Source organism: Schistocerca americana, chromosome 11 (genome assembly GCF_021461395.2).
Source record: "Schistocerca americana isolate TAMUIC-IGC-003095 chromosome 11, iqSchAmer2.1, whole genome shotgun sequence".
Classification (NCBI taxonomy): Eukaryota; Metazoa; Arthropoda; class Insecta; order Orthoptera; family Acrididae; genus Schistocerca; species Schistocerca americana.
The window spans coordinates 130117245-130138384 of record NC_060129.1 but is presented as its reverse complement, the minus strand read 5'-3'; the positions used below and the strand labels follow the sequence as shown (position 1 = coordinate 130138384).

Sequence of the window (21140 nt, the reverse complement as noted above, 5' to 3'; positions counted from 1 at the left end):
GTGATCTTGTGGAAAAAAAGGGAAGGCTGTTGATGACAAGTTATTTTTCTAGAAACTAGAAACCCAGTGAATAATTCAGGCCTGACCACTAATCTTACCAAGCTTCTTTGTTTAGAAACTCTTGAAAGGTGTCTTTACTTTTACAATATTAAAACCAAAGATGAAACCAGCTTCAGTTGTTATAAATGCCTCCTTCGTAAACCTGGACACATCTGCAATTTCACCTTGGAAGTTTTCCTACAGTGATCTAAACTTCTTTCTTAATTGACATCCAGCTGGACACTCTTCACCAAAACCAATGTGGTTGGGGTAATTGTGGCATATCGTGTCACGGGCCTAGTACTGTAACACATGCTGCGGTGCACTAGTTCACTGTTTCTCCCTGCAAAGACTGATTCCTCTTCCCACATGTTATGAAGTTGTACTATTTTTCATACTTCCTCTTGTTAAGACAACATTGTGACAATTAGGTCACCAACAATCATTGTGTTACTGCACGGAGAGTGAAAGTCGCATTACTTGATTTAGAGAGTGACCAACTAGCTGCCTTGTACTGGGTCACTGAGGTGACAGGAACGGTGTTTGTGCACAGCACTGACAGATTGCCTAGAGCCTCATATGATAGAGGTAAGAGCTGCATGGTCACTCACAAGGCACACTGTACTGACCCCTGCAGCATTTGGCATCCTCTCTTGTGCTTTTCTCCAAACATAGTCCTTCATACCAATTGTGTGGTTTAGCAGTTGTCAGGTAAAGACTGGTTTGATGCAGCTCTTCACATTAGTCTATCCTGTGCAATTTGTATTTATTCATAGAGGGGTCATCCCACAATGATATAGGATTTATCAAAATACAATGAAAATAAATAGCTAAAATTTTACATACACACAATATACAAGGCACAACCAGGAAGTAAGTACCAGTTTGGGAAAAATCTCAGAAAAACATTTTTCAAACCAGAATTGATTTTTGCAAGAAACAGCATTTCTTAAACTATTTTTCTATGTTATTGCCACCATTGCTCAGAATGTTTCATAGCAGGAAATGCAACTTTTCTGTGCCCTATTCGTAGCCCAGTGAAGACTTTTTCGTCGTCACTGACAAAAGCGCCTTCCTCCAAAATCACGCATGAAATTCAAGAACAAGTTGCAGTCAGAAGATAAGAGATTAAGGGTGTACAATTGGTGGCTCAAATTACTCCTAACTGAATTGTCGGATAAGATTTTAAGTGACACCTGCGGGACTGGATGTGCATTGTCGTGAAGCACAACATGCCTTTACTGAGCCTTTCACACCTTTTTGTATCCCACGCTGAAGTTTTGTCAAAGTTTTACAGTATAGTACAGAATGAGCTTGTGAGGATTGTGGAGTGGAGTGAAAGGTGAATAGTCAACTTTGGTTTATAGGGAGAATTTTGGAAAAGTGTGGCTCATCTGTAAAGGAGACAGCATACAGGGCACTACTAGTGCAACCTATTCTTTAGTACTGCTAGACTGTTTGGGAGCCGTACCAGCTCAAAGGACGACATCGAAGCAGTTCGGAGGTGGGCTGCTAGATGTGTTACCAGTAGATTCGAACAACATGCAAGTGTTATAAAGAAACTCGGGGAACTCAAACTGGAAATCCGTGGAGGGAAAGCAACATTCTTTCGAGGGTCACTATTGAGAAAATTTGAGAACTGGCATTTGAAGCTGTCTGCAGAATGGTTCTACTCCCACTTTGCCTGAGGACAAGGAAGAGAAATAAGGGTGCATAAGCAGACGTTTTTCCCTTGATCTGTGTTCGAGTGGAGCAGGAAAGGAAATGGCTAGTAGTGGTACAGGATGGTCTGGTATAGTTTGCATAGTGTGTAAGTAGATGTAGACAAAGTACCACATTGACGGTTTCACCTTTGTGAAGGAGCTTGGTGAGCAGGAAAGGATGCACAAAAACTGTGTTCAGTGATTGTTGTCTTCACTGGCCGCATCTTTTTATGAATATAGAAAAGCTGGTTCCCCACTGTGACGGTTGTCTGTACAATGATGGCAACTTTGTAGAAAAATAGCTCAGTGGATGCTATTTCTTGTAAAATTAAATCTGCAAACTCCACAGCTTGTTAAAGCTCTCTGGATGCTTGAGAAGAGATGTCGTTAAAAGGGTTGTACTTGCAGTGATGTATTTTTATCAACTAATCACAATATTGAGCATAATTTGATAAAAATTTAAGCATGCCTCTGGCTTGTTCATGTATAGAGTGTGTATCATCATAATAAAACACAAACTTGCACAGGTAAAAATGTGCATCAATAGAAGCAGTAGTGTTCCAGTAAACGTGTGTCCATAACCTGGCAGTTTGTGAGATAATTGGGAATATATTGTCAAGAGCTTCCACTGTTGCGGCATGGAATATGCCCTAGTTAGTATAAGTGCATTTTAAGTATAAATTTTATCAATGCCTCGTTTACTTGCTTAGGCAAACAGTTTCAAAAAGCTAATATTTTTGCATTATTAAGAAAAAAAGAGATTGCTGCTCTCTCTAAAGATGGGTAGCAACCTAGTTATTTCCTGATGTTATTACCAACTGGAATTTCCATCGTTTAATATCTCTGCAAAATAGAATGAAGATTTACCATACAGTACTGCCCTACACAATATTCATTCTTTGATCGAGACAAGTATGATTGTTTTAAATTTAAGAGTTCCACAGGAGGCCATAATTAGTTGGCATATTAATGAGTACTCACTTACTACAAGTAACAGATTTATGTACCTCCAGTTAGTGCACTGTTGCTTCACAGTTCATATGCTTTTGTTATTCATAATGTCTTCTTTTTCCAGCTCCCTGAAGAATTACCCATGGTAGACATTTATACTGAAGAAAACGGAGAACAAACGCCAAGCATGGTATGTAATGGAAAACCTGCAACCAGGGGAAGAACACACATTTAATCTTTCGGTACAATGATGCACAGAGATGAAATCATTAACTTCCCAACAAAGGTCTTAAATTTGCTCAGTGTTCCTGGTACATCTTTCCAAAAAGCTTCCAATAAGCTTCCAATAATAATAATAATAATCATAGAGGCAGGAATACTAAACCAGAAAGAGAAGGTCAAGTTGGTATTCATGTCATTAATTAACTCATTTTACTTAACTTCCATTCAGCTTTAAAAACCTCTAATTTCCAGTTAGATTAGCACACAGTATGACAGTCGATACAGCACAAGGGAAAAGATTCTGATGCTGTGGTATGACGTTAAAAGAATGTGTTTTTCAAATGGACAACTGTATGTCTGCGTTGGAAAACCACCAAACTTGTTTTGCTTTGTAATTGTCAAAGTGCAGCGAGTATTTATTGCCTGACTGTGGTGAATAAAACCTTAAACTGAAAAAACATGCACTTCACACCTACATGTAGACATTGCTAAAATTTTCTTGCAGGCACAGTTTTGATAGAAATTATTGCCTTCAAAGTTAAATACAAGTAATGTAAGCCAAGCATCTCAGATTGTATTATTAGCAAATTAATTAAGCAGTCTTGTTATTATTCTCTGCTTACAAGCTTATACTTTCTCCCATTTCAGTGTACTACACTTCTGGATGCTGATGTCTTCAGACCAGTGAAAATCAAACAAGAGAAGGACAAATATCTCGTTCCTGTTAAATATGAAATGGTAAATGCTTGAAATATTTTGTAGACAACATTTTACAAATGTTTTCTTTGTTGCTGGTTCCCTTATAAATGTGTATAATAGGACAAATCTGTTTTGATAGACAATATTTTTGCTGTATACTAATGACAGGTGTATGTTTTTGTGTTCAGTAAATTGCGACTGCGTGACAGACTGAAATAAGCAGTTGTGACTAATCACTGACAGATCCTAAAAATTTATTGTTTATTATGGTATATTTTGTGAATTATAGGTGGTAGGTGCTTTGAACAAAATAGTCTCATCAGTATATTTATACAATAATTTCCTCATTTAATTTTATTTTTGCAACTGTACTAATAGTGGGGGGGGGGGTGGGGGGTGTAAAGTTTAGAGACTGTTACATGAAAAGTTGTTAAAGAAGGCAGTGAAATTTGTTGTTATGGGATTGAGTTAGTTTAAAACACACTGAGCACGAACAGTGATTGTCCTGTCATATGGCTGTTAGATGCAATGGAGCAGCACTGAGGTGTGTAATGGGGAACTGCAAAAAGCTGTGCGACTTGCTAAGAGTCAGGACTAGATTGCAGTTTTCCAGAACTGCCACTGATAAGTGCATTAATTGATGGCCAAAGCAAAATTTGTAATGGATATTTGTCACAAAGCTCTTATAGGAATCTTGGTTACTATATGAACTGCACGGGTGTCATACAGGCAATGTTAAACATCAAAAGATCAGCTTTTCACTGCTTGGAAAATACACACAACAAAAAAAGTTTTGCGTCACCTAGGTTCCGAGAATTCCAGAACCTGCACAGAAAATTTGAATAGAGATTAACATAAACATCATTTCTGCCCTTTTTTATTGCTCGTGAAAACCACACATTGCATGTTGTACTGCCACACTGAAGTAGTGGTACAGATTGCTGTACACACTGGTACCTCTAATACCCAGTAGCACGTCCTCTTGCATTGATGCTTGCCTCTATTCGTCGTGGCATACTGTCCACAAGTTCATCAAAGCACTGTTGGTCCAGATTTTCCCACTCCTCAACAGCGATTCGGCGTAGATACCTTAGGGTGATTGGTGGGTCACGTCGTCCATAAACAGCCCTTTCCAATCTATACCAGGCATGGTCGATAGGGTTCATGTCTGGTGAACATGCTGGCTGCTCTAGTCAAGCAATGTTGTTATCCTGAAGGAAGTCATTCACAAGATGCACACGATGGGGGTGCAAATTGTCGTCCATGAAGACGAATATCTCGCCAATATGCTGCCGGTAGCGTTGCACTATTGGTCGGAGGATGGCATTCGTGTATCGTACAACCCTTAAGGCGCCTTCCCGTGACCACCAGCAGAGTATGTCGGCCCTACATAATGCCACCCTAAAACATCAGGTAACCTCCACCTTGCTGCACTCCCTGGACAATGTGTCTAAGGCGCTCAGCCTGACAAGGTTGCCTCCAAATAAATCTCCGACAATTGTATGGTTGAAGGCATATGTAACACTCGTCGGTGAAGAGAATGTGATGTCAATCCTGAGTGTCCATTTGGAATGTTGTTGGGCCCATCTGTACTGCACTGCACAGCGTCGTGGTTGCAAAGATGGACCTCGCCATGGGCGTTGGGCGTGAAGTGGCGCATCATGCGGCCTATCGCACACAGTTTGAGTCATAACATGACATCCTGTGGCTGCACGAAAAGCATTATTCAACACGGTGGTGTTGCTGTCAGGCTTCCTCCGAGCCATAATCCGTTGGTAGCGGTCATCCACTGCAGTAGTAGCCCTCAGGCAGCCTTGAGTGAGGCATGTCATCGACAATTCCTGTCTCTGTATCTGCTCCATGTTTGAACAACACCACCTTGGTTCACTCAGAGATGCCTGGACCCTTCCCGTGTTGAGAGCCCTTCCGGCACAAAGTAACAATGCGGATGCGACCAAACCACAGTATTGACCGCCTAGTCATGGTTGAACTACAGACAACATGATCTGTGTACCTCTTTCCTGGTGGAATGACTGGAACTGATCAGTTCTCAGACCCCTCCGTCTAATAGGCGCTGCTCGTGCAAGGTTGTTTACATCTTTAGGCAGGTTTAGTGACATCTCTGAACAGTCTAAGGGCCTGTGTCTGTGATACAATATCCACAATCAACGTCTACCTTCAGGAGTTCTGGGGACCGGGGTGATGCAAAACTTTTCTCGATGTGTACACATTGGTGTGCAAAAAGACAAGAGTGACTTTCACAGGATGTGTCACTGCTAAGTACCATAGCTTGGTGAGACTTGCATCATACACAGAATGAACTGCTACAGTATAGTACAGTACCATTCAGAAGATAACCAAAAGAAATATGCAAGGAGACAATCAGAAATGACACCATTCAAGGAAAGTAATTACACTGAAGTCACTGTGATGTATGATGACCCCCTGGGCACTGCAGAAGGTGGAACATTCTTCTTAATAGGGTGTGAGATAACCATAGACGGCAATGTGTGCTCTGCAACTTGCTCCCACTCTGGCCACAAGGTTGGTAAGGAGTTCTCGTGGTAGGGCATTCTATTCTCAACGAGTGCGGTTGACAAATGTTGAATGCTCATTGGTGCATATGGAGTGCTGCAGTCTCTCTCCCCAATGCATGTCACACAGGCTTGACGAGATTTAAGTCAGGCAATAGGCAGTCGGGTCCGTTCACTGAATATTCTCACGTTCAGAGAGGTCCTCTACCTGTGCAGTTCGAAGTATTGACACATTGTCATCCATAAGGATGAAATCGGGGTGAAATGCACTCCTGGAAAGATGCATGTAGGGAAGTACAGTGTTACAATAACACTGACTGGTGAGTGTATTGTGTTCAAAGATTTGAAACTCAGTACACCTTGCAACATTATACCTACCCACACCTTAACACCTGGACTACCAACGCGATCATTTTGTACAATTGTACTGGGAGCATTACATGTTACCACCTCTCTCCGTATGAGGGTATGTCCTGAATCACTTCTCAGACCGAACCTGCTCTCACCTGAAAAGAGCACGCAACCACAGTCCTTATCGGTTCAGTCCCGGTGCTCTCGGTAGCAACACACAGTGCCGCCAATCTGCGGGTATGGGTGGAACAGGACGTACTAGTCGGCAGGCAAAGAGACGACATCTGTGCAGTCGCCGTGCCACTGTCGAGTGAGAGATGGCACACCTTGCAGCGTATTAACAACACTATTGCACTCTGTTGGCCATCCTACCTACATTAGACAATTAAATTCTAATCATTTACAGTATGTAGATGTCTTCTGAGTAGTTCACTTTTTTGTCATATAATGCATGATAATCGGGCATTATATTCGACTGTGATTGTAGTAAAGTAGAACAGTAGAGAAAGATAAATCGTGCAAAAATTTCATCTCCTACCAGTGCTTAATTACTATTTACGTTTAGAAGTGGAACGAGGGTGAGAAAATCCGATGCACATTCCTCCAGAACCTCAATACCTTCTCCCTCATTCGCTTCACCTAGTTCTCCCCAGCCCGACAAGGCTCCTACCTCAATGTTGTCCTCCGCCTCCAAATTGGCTGCATCATTACCTCTGTCCGTACCAGCAATACCTCTGTGTCGGCAGCTGGCACCCGTTCTGTACCGAGAAAAACCTTCCTTACAGCCTAGACACCAATGGCCGTTGCATTTGTAGTGACGAGTAGTCCCTTTCTAGATACACTGAGGCCTTCACAGACTGAAATTAACCTCCCACCCTCGTACAGAAACGGATCTCCCCCCTCCTCTCAAAGTCCTCCCAGCCGGTCACAGAGGTGCATTCCCCTCGTGACTCGGTATCGCCCGGGACTGTAGCAACTGACTAATATTCTCTGCCAGGGTTTCGACTACCTCTCGTCGTGCCCTGAAATGAGGATTGTCCTACCCACTGTGTCTCACCCCTCCCACCAAACCTACACAATATCCCTGTCCACCCCCAACACAGCCCCTATTCCAAACACCTAGCCTCATGGCTCATATGTCTGTAATGGACCTAGATGCAGTCACAAGCATCATCTATCCCATCAAAGGCAGGTTTACCTGTAAAAGTAGTCATGTGAACTACACAATAAACTGCAACAACTGTGCTGCATTCAATGTGGGCAAGAGAATCAATAAGCCCTCTGTTCGCACGGACGACCACTGACAAACTGTGGTCGAAACAACTGGACTACCCAGTTGCTGAGTGTGCTGCCAAATGCCTCACTTCAGTGAGTGCTTCACAGCCTGCACTGTCAGGATCCTTCATACCAATACCAGCTTTTCTTACTTGTGCAGGTGGGAACTCTCCCTGCAATATATCGTACGTTCCTACGAGCCTCCTGGGCTTGACCTTCGTTAGTCGCTGCCCTTCACCCACCAGTTCCCCTTTCCAGTTCCATCTACAGCAAAACACAGCCTTCTGTACCACAGTTACTTTACTTCCCTCCTTTTCCACCCTCACCCACCTTCCCTGCCTGCCCCCACCCCCTAGCCCTCCATCTAACTTCCAGAATGCACCTAGGTGCCCTACCCTGTCCCCACCTCGTCCTCGTATGCTCCCACGAGAGCAGCACTACATGTTCCCCCACCACTACCCTATTATCCCTCCCTGTTGCCGCCCCAGCCTTCTCCTTATCCCCATCAGTCCGATTGCTTCTCCCATCGTGCGCAGTTGCTTGCAGTCTGGACTCGGCGGCTTGAGACAGTGATTGTGCTATCGCCTGCGCTGTGTGTGTGTGTGTGTGTGTGTGTGTACTTCAGGAGGAGGCTGAAAGCTCACTTGTTTAGCTGTCTTTTTGTTGTACCTGTCTGTGACTCAACATCTCCACTATATGGCTAGTAGCATTGTAGCCTTTTCATAATATTTACGTAGGTGTAGAGTCGCAAGTTGTACACTTATTGTAGAAACATGCATCCTACAATTGGTTTTTTTGTCAAGAAATTGATGTTCAATCATCAAAAACAGAAGGGAGATTGTTTTAACAAGCCACACACAGTTCTTGGTTATTCAACCCATGCTTGTATCAGAGCATGAGAAGGCAGGCATGGAAAAGTGGAAACTAAAATTAGTTGCCACCTGTCACTGTAAGTTCACTTGTCACCAGTACAAACCTTTGTGAATGTTAAAAAATAATAAATGTAAATGCCGTGTAACTAGGGCCTCCCGTCGGGTGGACCGGACGCCCGGTGCAAGTCTTGAGTTGACACGACTTGCGTGTCGATGGGGTGGTGGTGGTGGTGGTGGTGGTGGTGGTGGTGGTGGTGGTGATTTAGGGCAGCACAACACCCAGTCCCTGAGTGAAGAAAAGTCCAACCCAGCCGGAAATTGAACCCGGGCTCTTTAGTATGACATTACATCACACTGACCATTCAGCTGCCAGGGGCAGACTTAAAAAAATGCCAGTGCAATACGCCCAAATGTATTGTGATTTATAAAAAAAATCTACCAAGTGAAAAGTGGTTTTGCATCTCTGCATATGAATCTCAATGCTGTAGTAGCAAACTTAAAATGATGTACGCCCAACTAGTTGAACAGTTCGAAATTATTTCTATGAAACATTTTGTTGTTCTGTCGTGGAACGTCGTCGCATTTGTACGTGAAAAGTAAACAAATTGAGGTTTTTCTACGTAATTATTAATTATATACGTGATTGTTAGTCCATAATCCGGTCGACATCTTCAGTCCGATTAACCTTGCAAAATGGGTGTTGTGCTTATTATCTTGTGACACTGCTGTTTGTTTTCTGTATTCCATTAAGGCCTGATATGTCTGTATTGCAACAACTAAGAAAGCACATCTGCCTAGTGAGCAGGAGACACTGGTTCAGATCCTGACCTCTGTGCAAATTTTTGTTCATTGGTTCATTCTGCGTATTTATAGATTGACTTTTGAGTCTTGTAAAGTTCCCTGCAGCCGTACGGTTTCATTTGGATTAAAGCACCTACGGCCGGGTCTAAGGCAGGATCCTCCATTTGGTTTGACGGTGAGGTGTTATTTCGATGCAATTGGACAGCCTGTGCAATAATTTTCAAGTTTAGGGGAATACTCAGTTGACTGAGGCATGAATAGAAATCTGGATTGAGGAGGGAGGCGCATTAGTGTAGTCAATGCAGCTGTGCAAAGCTACTGTGTGAGGGTGGCATAGTGGTTAGCGCATATGCCTCGTCAACAGGACAACTGGATTTGAATCGTGACCTTGGTACAAATTCTCATTCATTGCTTCAGTCTACATATATAAATTAAAAACAATGCACATATGTTAATTTTGTTTTATTTTCGTAATTAATACGTAACTTTTGTCTTTCTCCACAGGTTGGTACTCTGTGCTAATACTGCTGTGAAGTTGCAAGGGAAATAGATCCTACTGGAAAGGAGAATTTTTGGACGGTTTACATCTGAATGGTGACCAACCTGTGGTTTCTGATCAGCAGAAAGAAGACCGAACATGCCTCAATCATTGACAGCTGTGAAAAATGTGGGTCAGTTCAACTCGCTGAAACTTGCCACTGAAAAGTGTTACAAGAAGTGGGAGAAGTATTCTGGTAGGTTTCACAAATTGTACACCTAAATGTTCTCAGATGAGAGAGTCATTTTCCAAAAGTGTTACGTAAACTCGGTAGGTTAATGTAATGAAAGTCTGATGGTGTATTACTTGTACACATGACAAGTGAGCAGGTGACAGTTTGAAAGTTTACTAGAAGTTTTGGCACATTACTCGTGCACTCGACAGATAAGCAAGCGACATTTTCAAATTTTACTAGAAGTTTCACGGTGTTAAGCAAACAGTTATTTGTCGCAAGCTGTAAATATTAAGGAAATGGGCATCTGGATCAGGAATCTGTTCATCCAGATATTATTGTTTACCAGATGGAGTTACCCACTAGTGTGTTGGTAATCCAAAATTACTGAAGTGTAATAACATATATTGTACTCTCAGCATGAGGAGAAGTTTTCCACGAATATTAACACGATACAGTTGTCTTCCAGTGTGATGGAACTGAAGAAATGAATGTTTTGGAAAGTACTTGCCTCAGATTTGTAGCCAGAGTAGTAATATACTTTGTGTAAAAGAGATGATTGAGGTTTGAGGTACAGTGTGGAGTCACTTTGAGTTGATTAGTGAAGTGGTTAATGTATGGGATTCATGTTCGGAAGCAGTGGCATTTAGTTACCATCTAGTTTTAGGTTTTTGTTGGTTGAATCAATTGGGGCACAATATCCATTGTTACCAATAAAAGTAAGGCATGTTTGCATTTGTTTATGATTATTAAGTTAATGGTTTCAGTCTATTGACCACTGTCGGACATTGATAATCCTTGGAGTTCATCCACAAAATAATTATGTCAAAGACATGATAGCATTACAAAAGTTAGATCTACATGAATATGAATGAAAGAATCTCACCAAGAGACTATCACAGCCCCTGAGCAGTGAGATATTACGCCCAATTGCTATACGTCGTGCAATTCCAGCAGTATTTTGCAGCTGAACACACCAGCCGAATACCGGACATTAAATAGCTTCAAATCTCTCCCACTGTGTCTTATGTAACTGATAGGAAGCCATCTCCTTGAACATTATGCAGTGTACAAATGAAAGGACTTATAAAGTATTATGTAAAAAGTAAAAACCCCTGCAGACAACATAGGATCCATAATAGCACTGCAGGAAATACAAATGCATTCAGCAGTATGCCAGTTGCTTTAGTGGTAGTTGTGGATGTTAAAATCAACTATGTATGTCGTGATTGTCAAGATACACACCCTGGCGATGATTCCGTTATCTAATGTGCAGGGAGGAGTGGTTTCCTTTCACATTCTTGAGCAGCTTGTTAATCAAAATTCTATATATACTGTGTTTATTGTACGGAATAGATTTTAATATTAGTTGTTTCATTTGTATGGATGGAATACTGTGGAATTGCAAGATCTTCAGGCATCTATGTAAAACATAAAATTACAGTATTTTCAGTTGACGATTGTGATTACACCAACTGCATTAATGTCGCCGACATGAAATTATGGAGCTACTTAGTTTGAAACAAATGCAGATTCAATAACATGGAAATATTGTCCGTGAATTGTGCTCAGATTTGCTGAACTTCATTGTAGTGAGTGTTTTGTAACCACACAGTAATACTGATTGTGCCGTGTCTGCCTGACTGACCTGATTTAACTTGGTTCTGTTTCAGCCATAAATGGTCCAGCATTTTTGTGGTATCATTTTTACTTTACTACTCAAAAGATTGTTCGGTAATCCAACTTTTTGATGTACAAACGAGGATAGTCTGTGTACTTGCTCTCACCATATGGGCTCATGTTGTTCACATGTCTGTTGTGAGGTCTGCAGTGTTGAATTTTGCTTTCAGTGTATTGTAACAAAAAAAGAGGAAAAATATGATAGCTTTCTCTTAAATGGTGCAAAGGGATTTTTGATTTTATTATTAATTTGTTAGTGGATTGATTTTTGCTAAAGGCAGAAACTGCGAAATCAGCAGTCTCATCGAAATTGATACATTTGTGCCATTGTCTAACATAACCCTCATCCCCTCTTTGGAAATAGGCAGGAGTTGCTGTCATTTATTTTGTGAACAATTAAACATATTGAAACATGGTTTTCAGCTAATATTATAGCATTGGGGCATGTATGTTTTTGATTGGTTAATGTTTTTAGTGCTCGTATCAACTTGAATAATGAAGTATATACTTTTTTTAAATAGAACTGTATACTTTCTGTATCTGCATTCAATAGCTCTTGAGAAGATGGTTACTGATATAGCGTTTGTTAATGTTGATGTTGAAACCTGTCATAAAACAAATTCGAGAAATGTCCTAGACTGTGAGAGCATGGTAGCTGGAAATGGTATTTGCAAAGCACGCACTGCCAAACAGGCATCTCTGACCAGGCTGCTTAGTTTTATGCCGTAAGATAGGCCTGCGTTATTAGAACAAAGCTTTATTTTCCCCTTGAATCAACTTAAGACTTTGATGCAGTTTCACCTACAAATTTTGTATTTGGAAATGACACAAGCTAGAATCTAGCATATCACAAAAGGCTTAGGAAAACTATGTATTTCACATTTGTGTATACTCCCAAATTTACGTGAGCTGAAACAGAGGAATTGATTGTTCATCCTTCAAAAATAGTTGCTGCAAAAAATGAACTACTGTACTAAATATATATATGTTAGAAGGAAGATTTGACCTATCTTTTCCTTTGCATGGCTGTGTACTTCTTAGAGTAAATTAGGTCATATGGGACACATTCGTTGAACTAAACATTAAGACTTTCTGAGAACAGATTTGTCAATAGAATAAAATTATTTTTGCCATGTATTTTTATTGAAAGTACTGTGCCAGCTTCAAACCAAAGAGGATGCATACAGAAGTAAAGAGGTATATAGTGTAAAGATAAACACAACTATGTAGGATGAAAAGATGTGTGAATGGCTAGAGGAAAGGGAAAGAGGAGAAGACTGAAGAGTAAATGGGAGTGAGGTTGGTTAACGTAGGTTCACTCCAGGGGGATGGCGGGATGAAAGGATGTCTTGGAGTGAAAGTTCCCATCTCCGCAGTTCAGAGGGACTGGTGTTGGGTGGGAGAAGCCAAATGGCACGTACAGTGTAGCAGGTTCCTAGGTCCCCAGAATTGTGCTGGAGGGAATGCTTTGCTACTGGGTATTGGACATCTCCTAGGCGGACAGTTTGTCTGTGCCCATTCTTGCGCTCAGCCAGTTTAGTTGTCGTCACACCAATCTAAAAGGCTGTGCATTGCAGGCATGTCAGCTGATAAATGACGTGTGTTGTTTCACATGTGGACCTGCCTCGAATTGTGTGTGTTTTACCAGCAGTGGGGCTGGAGTAGGTGGTTGTGGGGGGGATGCATGGGGCAGGTTTTGATTACAGGGGTAGGAACTGCTGGGTAGAGAAGGTGGTTTGGGAATATTGTAGGGTTTGACAATGATGTTACGGAGGTTGGGGGGGGGGGTTTGACGAAAGGCAACTCTGGGTGGTGTGGGGAGAATATTGTCAAGGGATGATCTCATTTCGGGGCTTGACTTGAGAAAGTCATATCCCTGGCGGAGTAATTTGTTGTTGTATTCGAGGCCAGGATAATATACGGTGACAAGGGGGATTCTTCTGTGTGGTCTGGGGGTAGGAACGTTGTTGTTGAACAGGGATGAAAGTATTGCTCAGGAGATCTGTTTGTGGAAAAGGTCTGCAGGATAGTTGTGGGAGAGGAAAGCACTGGTCATTGGTGTAATTGTTGAGTGATTCGTCACTGGAGCAGATACATTTGCACACCTAGGTTGTAGGGAAGGGAGCGTTTGATGTGGAGTGGATGGCAGCTATCAAATTGAAGGTACTATTGTTTGTGGGTTTGATGTGGACAGGGGTGTGGATGAGAGCTTCAACAAGATGGTCAACATCCAGGAAGGTGGCTTGCGTTTTGGAGAAGGACCAGGTGAAATTCAGAGTCGAAAAGGAGTTGAGGTTATGGAGGAAATTAAGGAGTGTTTCTTCACCATGAGTCCAGACCACAAAGGTGTCATCTATAAACCTATACCAGGCCAGGGGAAGCAGCTGTTGGGTCTTCAGGAAAGCCTCTTCCATGTGGCCCATGAAGAGGTCGGCATAGGACGGAGCCATGTTGGTTCCTATGGCTGTTCCCCTGATTTGTTTGTAGGTCTGGCCTTCAAAAGTGCAGTAATTATGAGTGAGGATGAAGTTGGTAAGTGTGATAAGGAACGAGGTTTTTGGAAGATCTTCGGGTGGGCATTGGGAGAGGTAGTGTTAAAGGGCAGAGAGATTGTGGGTATGTGGGATGTTTGTGCAAAGGGATGTAGCATCTATGGTGGCAAGAAAGGTTTCAGGTGGGAGGGGAGGGGGAATGGATTTGAGGTGTTCTAGGAAGTGGTTTGTGTCTTTGATGTACGATGGGAGTCTACGGGTGATAGGTTGGAGGTGTTGGTCTACCAGAGCTGAGATACGTTCTGTCGGGGGCTTTGAAGCCTGCCACAATGGGACGGTGAAATATGCTCACTATTTTTATATACTTGAATTTAGCATATTTTGTGACAGTACTCACTTTTCGGTGGATGTTTATAAGATGATATTTGACTTTTTTGTGTTGGCTTCAGTCATCTAGTGAAAGTATGATTCCATAATGCTGTTTCGTCGGCTGTGGAAATGTCCCAGTTCAATGCGTTTGCCTCATTTTTGGTGCTTCAAATACCATTTTTCCGAATGTGCTTCCTTCTTGATGTTTATATAAAAAGGTAGTAGAATAACTCATTTTTGCTGGTCACTTGCAAATTATTATAACGGGGACCTGTACATTGTTCCACTGTCACACACCGAGTGTTCACTGCCGACTGACTACGGTCAAAGATGACTCCAGTGTCAGACATTACACACAAGCTTCCACTTGTAACCAGTCTCTTTGATATTATTCGTCACATCTATTAATATTAATCAGTATGCTGTCACTCTCGAACATATAAGCAAATTAGCATAAAATAAGGCAAATCACAATTCACAAAAAATATTCTGACAAAAATATAAGAAAACATTTACAACCTCCCTAATTAGATTTGGTGTCGACAAATCCGGTAGAAAATAACACATCTCCCAGATCCATTACAATGGCCAGGATGGTTCTCTTTGTTGATTTTGGGTAATAGGTAGAAGGTAGGGGTACGTGGCTCAGGTGGAGTGAGTAGGTCTGTGGAAGCCGTTGTGAGGCCTTGTGAGGGACCTTGGATTTTTAGGATTTTCTGCATCTCAGGGAATCAGATCCTGGGTAACGGCTTTGTAGGTCGAGGTGTCAGAGTTGACGCAGTCCTTCTGCCACATACTCCACTCGGTCAAGTACCACAGTTGTGGAGCCTTTATCTGCCGGGAGGATGACAATAGAGTGGTCTGTTTTCAGCTCCTTAATGGCACAGGATTCAGCTGGGGTGATGTTGGGGGTTGTCGGGATATTATGTTCTGATCTCTAATATCAATCCCTTCCAAAACGCACTCTTAATTTTTGCAGCTTTTGCTTCGTAGGGCTCAGGTGTGTTGTCACTCACTGGGGTCACAAATCACAGGCGTAAGCTGAAATTATTGCCATCGAGTGGTATGGCTTCAGTTTAATAAATGTGTAACTAGTACCATCTAGTGGTACGATTGAGAATTATTACGGAAAACACAGGTCTACAGAAGAGTGCTACGTTACGTCTACAACACTGTGACAGGTGTTCCAGTCATTGTACCCCAATACACAGAGCTGCTATGACAGCAAAAGCTTTAACTGTATATGACGGTAGTATCTGTTCCCGAAAGAACAGTTACAGTGTCGACCATGCAGCTTTGCTAAAAATGAAATGATAATTAAATGGACACCCTAGCTGCAAACAGGCGTTCATGTACTTCATTGGGGACATGTTGAAAATGTGTGCCCCGACCGGGACTCGAACCCGGGATCTCCTGCTTACATGGCAGACGCTCTATCCATCTGAGCCACCACGGGCACAGAGGATAGTGCGTCTGCAGGGACTTATCCCTTGCACGCTCCCTGTGAGATCCCCATTCCCAACATGTCCATTTTCAACATGTCCCCAATGAAGTACATGAACGCCTGTTTGCAGCTAGGGTGTTCATTTAATTATCATTTCAGCAAAAGGTTTAGTTTACACAAATGTCATAATATCATTACATAATAGAAGTACAAAATTAATTTTTGTTAAAAAGAAATTGATCATCCAGAGGGAATAGTTACATGCATTGGCTACGTATTATGTTGCAAAAATCAGTTGATGATGATCTTTGGGTACGTTTCCAGTTTCGTGTTTGTACAGCAGTGACCGTGTGTATGCTGGGGCTCTCAGTGGCACTGCACTGCATCTTCTCCGCATCGCAGCTCATCGACCAGCCACGGCTGCGATGACCACCCCCGTGTAGGTAATATGCAGTTGTGAAAGGCTGCATCGATGACCTTTTGTGTTATGTGACCACATATGACCACAAACCCACTGTACTTCATTACCCTATTGTGATACTGTAATACAGTTATGTTCTGAATCTGGTAGCACTGTTTGTCTCTAGGTAATGAGACATTTCTAAGTCCATATTTACTTCATGCAGTGCCATCAAATTGGATCACGTGCCGACGCAAACGGGACACGTGGCAGTAGCACGCGTGCGCCCACTCACACTGTGCAATGTAGCGCTTGACCGTGGAGCCACGGTCCTAGCGTACCCCTTACACGCTCGGTTCGAACACTGTGATGCTACGTTGTTATACTGTGACACGTGTACTCCACCTAACTTAGTAAGTAAAGAAACAACGAAAGTAGTTGTATTTCACCAGCGATATTGATATCTCCACTTAGGCTACACCTCTCGTGTCACCTCACAGTGGCAGACTAGTCAAGCTCAACAGGGTCTTCTTTCCCCACTATTTTTCGAAGCCCGTTTCCCTCAGCAGTGGTTTCACTAGATAGTAGATAGAGACTGCGAGAATCACATTAGTCCATTCGTGCATGTCACTAATTAGGTGATCAGACATTTTCGTACATAAAGAGTGTTGCAGTAGAGACTGAAATTGTGTGGTCTGTTTCTGGGAGGCCAGTTAAGCCCCTCAGCACATCCCTAATGATGTTGACAGCAGTTTCAGCAAGCTTTCACTCCACAAGTACCATGCACGAACCAGATAAACTTCTGTTCTCAGGCTAATCCACGTTTGAAGCAGGGCAAATGTACACACACACACACACACACACACACACACCTGGTCTGCACTCTGTCTGGCATTCGATGCTTTTGGTTGTGCCGGGGCAGTAACCCAGGGTCTTCCCCTTACGTTGGGCAGCAAGTGGGTTAGCCTCAAGTAGCTCCATAAGCGTCATAGGATGGCCTGAGGATGGTACTGTGTGCCGAGATTGGTAGCCAATAGGCAAAATAAGTACAGTGGAATCCTGTTTTTACAATTTCCAAGGGTCTTTTAAAAATGGTGTCAAATGTTAAATGTCAGAAATAACATTTGAATGCTAAAAGTTTCATGTATGATCCCCTTCTGTACAAGTATGTAATACGCATCAAGCAATCACTCCATTCTTGGAAATCACCCGTTTAGGAAAAACTTCATTGAGAACATTAATGCTCACATGGACTGTGTGACTTGTTGCTCCATCTTGTTGAAATAATATTTCATCATTCACTGCATATTGACGAAGCTGAGGTATGAAGAACGTGCTTAACATTGTTGAATAGCGCCCAGCATTCACGGTAACAGATTACCCTCTTTCGTTCTCAAAAAAATAAGGGCCTATTATTCCCTATGAGAACATTACACGCCAGACTGTTACCTTTGTTGAGTGCAGGGGTTTTTCATGGAGCTCGTGAGTGTTCTGACCACTCCAATCTCAAAAGTTCTGTTTGTTCACATATCCATTGGGCACGAGAATGAAAAACTGTCATTTTTTAATCTTAGGCAGCTTGAAAGAAAATAGGGAAATAAATGCTTCTACAACGACAGTAAGCTTAGCTCGTCTGCAAAGCAGTGGAACAGTGGAATATTAGTTACAAAAGTTAGATGAAAATTCGAAGTATCACAATCTATTGAACAATAAGACAAATAGAATAGACACCGCAAGGAGGGGCTCAACATTCTAGGTTTGACAAAAAAATGAAACTTTCAGCTACGTACCCTTGTAAAGAATAGCATTGTAGAAAACCTTTTGTAAGGTAAACTCGATGAATTCATTCGAAAGGTAAAACAAAATCATTGTCAATAAAGGATTTCCCCTTGCAGAGCCATTCTGAGGCTTTAAACTGCACACACCGTCACTGAATGGAGTTAGAAGTTGGTGATCTTTGTTGATCTTTGTTGAACTTCGTTCTAAAGTGTTGTTACACTGTTACAGCAGACTTATGTGAATACATTTTGAGCACAGTATATACTTCAACAGTTCCTAATTGCTTACTGCGGTGTTCTTGTAGCACAAATCTGAAGTGTGTCTGCAACAGTACAAAACATGGAGTTTTTTTTCTTTGAGTGATGTCTTTTGTGACAATATCTCAATTAGTATAGCTACAATGAATTTATGAAATTGCTTTGGTCCTTTATAATAATGTTGTAGTTAGTCAATACCTCGCATGATACGGTTAAAACAACATACAATCTTGGGCCATGTGATTGAAACATATATCCTTGTATTTTGTCCCTGGGTCATACTTCATCTTGAGTGCCAAAGCTATTGCATTATGCTGCCATCAGAAGTTATAGCAGTAGCTTTAAAGCATCTCTTAAGCAAATGAACCATCCGATTAATGAGAGTTACGCAACCCCCCCCCCCCCCCCCCCCTCCCGATCACTTTATTCGGTGGTGCTTTTGTATTGAAATTAATTTTTCCTCCTCTCACATAGTTAGATTAGCATCTGTAGCAGCTGCCATTATTCACCATTGCTGTTGCTAATAAATGTGCAAAAACTATTCAAATAAGTCTAATGTTAAAGTTTCTGTCTTAGCATAAAATGTAAACAGACAGTGTTATGCCCAAAGTTGCATAATGCAGTTCGATGTTAGGAACATGGGCAGCACACTATTGTCACTTTATAGATATCTGTACTTCAGGGTCCAACTAAAACTGAAGGGGGGGGAGGGGGGGAATGTGAAAATTACTCAGTGAAAGCATCTGGGCTGTACGGGGGATATTGCAGTGTTTCCAAACCAAATTGCTGAAGCGTAACCTTCGTCTGATTGGCACTATGAGAGCGAGTGTTACAGGATTATTCCATCCAACAGCATTTTTGAGCTTTATGGTGCATCACAGTTTTTGTTAAGTGTCTTTATAGCGCTGCGCATTGTGGTCCTACGCTATAGGAACTCTACAAGGAGCTTGTCGCTGCAGTTGGAGGATGTGGTCATTGTGGCTGTACCAGAACTTGTGTGAACAGCTTTGTATTTCTTTGGTGAGGGGGATGTGGGATGTTTCAACTGTTGGCTTTGCCATTTCCCCTCGGGCTTTCTGTGATAGTTCGAAGTGTGTCTGGATACTGTTGACTGTTTGCTATGAAATTGTAAATTGGTTGTGTCAAGAGGTCCTGTTTGCCTGGATCCAAAAATAATTTTATTTCCCTTTCTTCCTGTGTTCCATTGGTGTTGAGCTAAATTGTTCAATTTCTGAGTTTTGAACGTCTGCAAAATGATAAAATGAATTTTGGTATTCCTGAAATTCAGGTTTCTCACACAAATACCTGATAAGATTTTGTTTTTCAGAATTGTCACCTATACGGGACACGTAGGACTCCCAATGATACATAAATTGGTAGTACGGACATTAACAAGACCTGCTGTGTTGTACATAGGTATAGACGACATGGATGTGTCCTGAATTTGTTAGTTTTAGACATGGCTGTTTCTCACTGACCATATACCATTTTCAGGCATAGGAATTATACAGCCAACTGGCTGGTACAATGGGCCTAGATTTAGACACCTACTAAGGTGTGTCATCAGAATGAACTTTTGAGAAATTGTAAAATTTCATAGCGAGATAGCAATGGTCAGAATTCAGAGCAGCTTTGCTCAAGTCAAAAATAAAATAAAATAAAATGCGTTGCAGCCTTGTCACGTATGCCTAGGTAGGAATAACATCTGAATTTGTTCCTGGTTTAACGAGGTGCAAGGAGGAGTAAGTTTCCTTTCTTGTTTCTTTCAACAGTTGTTTGTGTATAATACGTGAAGTTTTTTAAATTAACTTTACATAACTTTTTACTTCAATTCTTTGATGATCACATGATTTGTCCAAACTGGTTAGTGCTAATGCAATAGTATTCGTACAGTTCTGGCTATCTAGAGGGGTTATCTTGTCAGAGATAAATCTGAGAGTTTAGAGTATCACATGTCTTGTCATTTTTTAAAGTTTGTGGCTAGGCCAAGTAATGTATTTGCGTGTGTTTGATGAGCTTTGTATAAAGCAAAAAAATTAGATAAAATGCTTTTAATATAGTAAACATTAGCCACTACAGTGGTGTCTGCTTGATGGTCTTCCAGTTTCAGTTTTTTGTCGGTTGTGAAGTTTCTTCTTAATCTTCTCCCTCTCCCCTCCCCATTCCCCATCAGAGAGAGAACAGTCGTTGTGACTAGTGAGCGATCTACGTGCTTATTGGCTAGATGGATGAATAGGGCCTGTCTGTCCAGTTAGCTAATGTGGAAATGGCAAACTGAATATTTTGAAGGCATTGTGGAACTTGATGAGGAAATATATGAACAACAGTAATCTTTAATGCTTATCTAAGCAAAAAGTGAATGTGTTGTCACAGTCTTTAGCGGCAACATGTCTAAATAAAATCTTCTGTTTTCAAGCTGTGTCATTTTGAATAATGCGGCCAAGTATGAACTCGAGCAGAGCCAGAGTGAATACTAAAAGTCCAGGCCGCTGGCCTGACGTAAGTGGATGTTGCTATCGGATGGTCATCTGATGTGAACTGAACTTTTTTTAGAACACCGCT

At 41.7% G+C, this 21140-nt stretch overlaps 1 non-coding gene across 1 annotated transcript; it reads right to left on the bottom strand.

Annotated features, from left to right (window-relative positions):
* Nucleotides 1–16080: 16080 nt before the first annotated feature.
* Nucleotides 16081–16155, bottom strand: Trnat-ugu. The gene has a single exon. It is a non-coding gene; the product is annotated as a tRNA-Thr (tRNA).
* Between the last annotated feature and the right edge of the window lie 4985 nt (nucleotides 16156–21140).